The sequence below is a fragment of the Hyaena hyaena genome, unplaced genomic scaffold (assembly GCF_003009895.1).
Source record: "Hyaena hyaena isolate Hyena2069 unplaced genomic scaffold, ASM300989v1 scaffold_798, whole genome shotgun sequence".
In the NCBI taxonomy this organism is placed as follows: Eukaryota; Metazoa; Chordata; class Mammalia; order Carnivora; family Hyaenidae; genus Hyaena; species Hyaena hyaena.
In genome coordinates this window covers 673,943-677,984 of record NW_024081428.1, presented here as the reverse complement: position 1 = coordinate 677,984, position 4,042 = coordinate 673,943, and positions in this window count along the sequence as shown.

The following is a 4,042-nucleotide window of genomic DNA, read 5'->3' as shown; positions in this document are numbered from 1 at the left end:
ATCTATAAAGAAGTTATCACACTCAACATCCAAAAAACATAATCCAGTTAAGAAATGGGCAGAAGACATGAATAGGCACTTTTCCAATGAAGACATCTAGATGGCTAATGGACACATGAAAGATGAAGACTTATCATCAGGGAAATACAAATCAAAACTACATGAGGCACCTTTCAGAATGGCTAAAAGTAGCAACACAGGAAACAACAGACGTTGGTGAGGATGCAGAGAAAGAAGAACCCTACTACACTGTTGGTGAAAGAGAAAACTGGTGCAGCCATTCTGGAAAACAGTTTCACGTTCCTCAAAAAACTAAAAATAGAACTACCCTGAGATCCAGCAATTGCACCATTAGATATTTACCTAAGTGATACAAAAATCATGGTTGGAAGAGATACATGTACCCTGATGTTTATAGGAACATTATCAAACTAACCAAATTATAGAAAGAGCCAAAATGTCCATCAACTGATGAATGGGTAAAGAAGTTTTGATACACACACAGACACACACAGACACACACAGACACACACACACACACACACACACACAGTGGAATATTAGCCATCAAAAAGAATGAAATCTTGCCATTTGCAATCACATGGGTGGAGATAGAGAGTATTATGCTAAATGAAAAAAGTCAGCCAGAGAAAGACAAATACCATATGTTTTCACTCATATGGGGAGTTTAGGAAACAAATCAGATGAACATATTGGGGAGGGGGAATGGAGGGGCAAATGGATAAGCAGACTCTTAACTACAGAGAACAAACAGGGTTGCTAGAGGGAAGGTGGCTAGGGGTGTGGGTAAAATGGGTGATGGTTATTAAGGAGGGCACTTGGGGTGCATCCTGGGTATTGTATGAATGTGATGAAATTGCTAAATTCTACACCTGAAACTAATATTACACTGTATGATAATTAACTGGAAATTAACCAAAAACTTGAAAAAAATAAAGGTTTCATTACCTTGTTGCTTTCACAGGAGACAAGAATGCTATACCAAAGTGGAGTTAATTAACCTCCTAGAGGTTTGAAATGCTGTACTAGGTTTAATCATTGGGCAATCTAATTCAGACATATGACAGTGACATGGGCAATATAAATCATCACTGGAGTATTTTTGTTTAACTTAAGACAGTTAATTTTTTTTTTCCTTTTACCTCTGGTCCAATAGGGTTATTTGCACTTTTTCACAAAGAATGTGGGAAAGAGGGCCTATAGGGGTCTATGATTGTTCTGATGCTCCTTCTAGCTCTTAAAGGTGAGTAAATTGCAATTTTGTAGTAAGCCCCCCCTCTTGCCTCAGGCCATGCTGTTATTCTGACCCAGTTTTATAAAGCTGATCCTTTGCTTTTGATCTCAGTTTTCTCTATTATATTACTCACTTGTTTGATAACCTGCAGTGGATTATGAACTTGGACTGTGGAACCAAGATATTTCTATTCAAATATCAACACTGACACCTACTAGCTACGTGACCTTGGTGAGTTGCAATATTTCTCTCCCTTGCACCTCAGTTTCTTCAGCTGTCAAGTTGGAATAATTTAATCTTAATTTCATAAAGTTATATGAGGAATGCATGATTTAATTAATCTAAAGTAATTACAGTGTTTCTTGACAGTACTCAGCTAGATTTTGCTGTTGCTATTATTAGTAGTAGTATTGATAAAATTGTGCAATGAACTGACTTTTAACGGACCTCAGTAAAAAGAACCTCCAGTTTACCAGAATTTAAAAATGGAAATGTCAAGTAGAACAGAATGTTTATCAATATATTAATGCATTTTCTGGTTCAAATAGTCAAGTTTATTGGGTCACCATATTATAACATGATGGTTATTCTTGCAAAACAAAAGGTTCATAAACAGAATAATTAGACATATAATTAAAATCATGGATATATCTTTTCTAAAAGTAAGATTTCATAACTTTACTGAGTAGGATAGTCTTTCCAAAGTATATATTTATCTACTAAATATTTAACATTTTCTATAATATTCTTATGGGGGCATAATAGTAGGCACAATAAACAAGGTCTAGCCTTCAAGAACTTAGAGAGAAAAATAAGCAATTATAATGTAAATATGCCTTATCAATGTTCTCATATGGAAAAATAAAGATTTTTCATGAAAGCCCAGTGTAGGGGCATCTACTTAGACTGGGCGTGGGGCAGTGTCCAGGATGTCCAGGATTGCTCTACACACACAGAAAAACAACATTTTTTTTAACCTTGAGAGAGAAGAGCACAAGCATGGAAGGGGCAGAGACAGAGGGAGGGAGAGAATCTCAAGCAGGCTTCTTGCCCGGTGCAGAGACCAAAGCAGGGTTCGATCTCACGACTGTGAGATCATGACCTGAGCTAAAGTCAAGAGTTAGCCACTTAACCAACTGAGCCACCCAGGTGCCATCACACGAAAACAACCTTAAAATAAAAGTGGTTAATTACAATTTAGCCATGTGCTGTGTAATAAGTATATGCCTAATTTCAATGTGTGTTACTTTAGAATTGCTGAAAGAGGTTCAAAATGACTGGAGTAAAGGATGGGGAAACTGAGGTAAGTGAGACATAATAAGCTGGACAAAATAAAGCAAATGAAAAACCTGTTTAACAATTTTGAGACTTTGAAGATAGTCTTCAAAGTAACAATATGCCTTGAAAGTTTTAAAGTTAGATGTATTCACTACCTGTAAGAACCTGCAACACACACACATACACACACACTCACACACACACAACCACACTCACATGCACAAAACAGGCAAGCTAAGGGGAAAACATATAACATAATTTTGGTGAGTCAGATGCTCACAGATTTTTGAATATTGAATGAGAGATTCAAGAAAGAATATTGATAGAAGATGGAACATTAATGGAATAAAATGTAAGGGAAGAGACTACAGAAAAACAGCATTGCAAATAAGAGGTGTTTCTTCCTGTTAGCCTTCCATCTCCTTTAGTCTCCTATTTAACTTTTGAGTCCAATATAATCACTGTTTGCTTATGATAATCAAGGTATGTTTTTGTTGGTTGAGATCAAGAATCCAGATTAATATAATTACCCTGTGAGGGTATATCAAATGAGAAGAAAACAGTCCCTGAATAGTTCTGTGGGAAAACCCAATAGATAGGTAATGATAAAGCATTAAAATATTGCACAGAAGAGTGGGAATGAGCAGTCTGGGAGGTAGGGCACTGAGAGTTTGTTGACTCAGACATCAAGGAAGGAGATTTGAAAAAGAACAATGTATTTAGCTGTAGGAATGCTTCCTGGAGGTTAAATAAGAATAGGAAGAGGGGCAGCTGGGTTGGCTCTGTCAGTTAAGGTTCCAACTCTTGGTTTCAGCTCAGGTCATGGTCTCTCAGTTCGTGAGTTCAAACCCCATGTTGGGCTCTGTGCTGACAGTGTGAAGCCCACTTGGGATTCTCTCTCTCTCTCCCCCCCTCTATCTACCCCTTGCTCACTGACTCACGTTGTCTTTGTCTCTCTCTTTAATATATATATACTTATAATTATATAATATTATAATATTATATATTAATATAATAATTTAATATATATGGCATTAGCAATTGTGGAAAGCCTTCACAAAAAGATTAGGAAGAAGTACTGATTTTTTAAAATAGAGGTCAAGAGAATATTAATGGCTTATATGAAATGTGAGATTGATGAAGACAGAGTCATCTTAGTAGGCTGAGAACTACTTGGAGGGAAGAAATTAGAAATAATTCATATTATAGGAATCCAATTTTTTAAATTCTTTTAGTGTTTTATTTATTTCTGAGAGAGAGAGAGAGAGAGAGAGAGAGAGACAGCGTGAGCAGGGGAGGGTCAGAGAGAGAGGGAAAGACAGAATCTGAAATAGGCTCCAAGCTCTGAGCTAGCTGTCAGCACAGAGCCTGATGCGGGACTCGAACCCACGAACCATGAGATCATGACCTGAGCCGAAGTCGGACGCTTAACCGACTGAGCCACCCAGGCACCCTCGGGAATCCAATTGTTAAATAATATTTATATTTCTATTCATTTTTCTAACAATC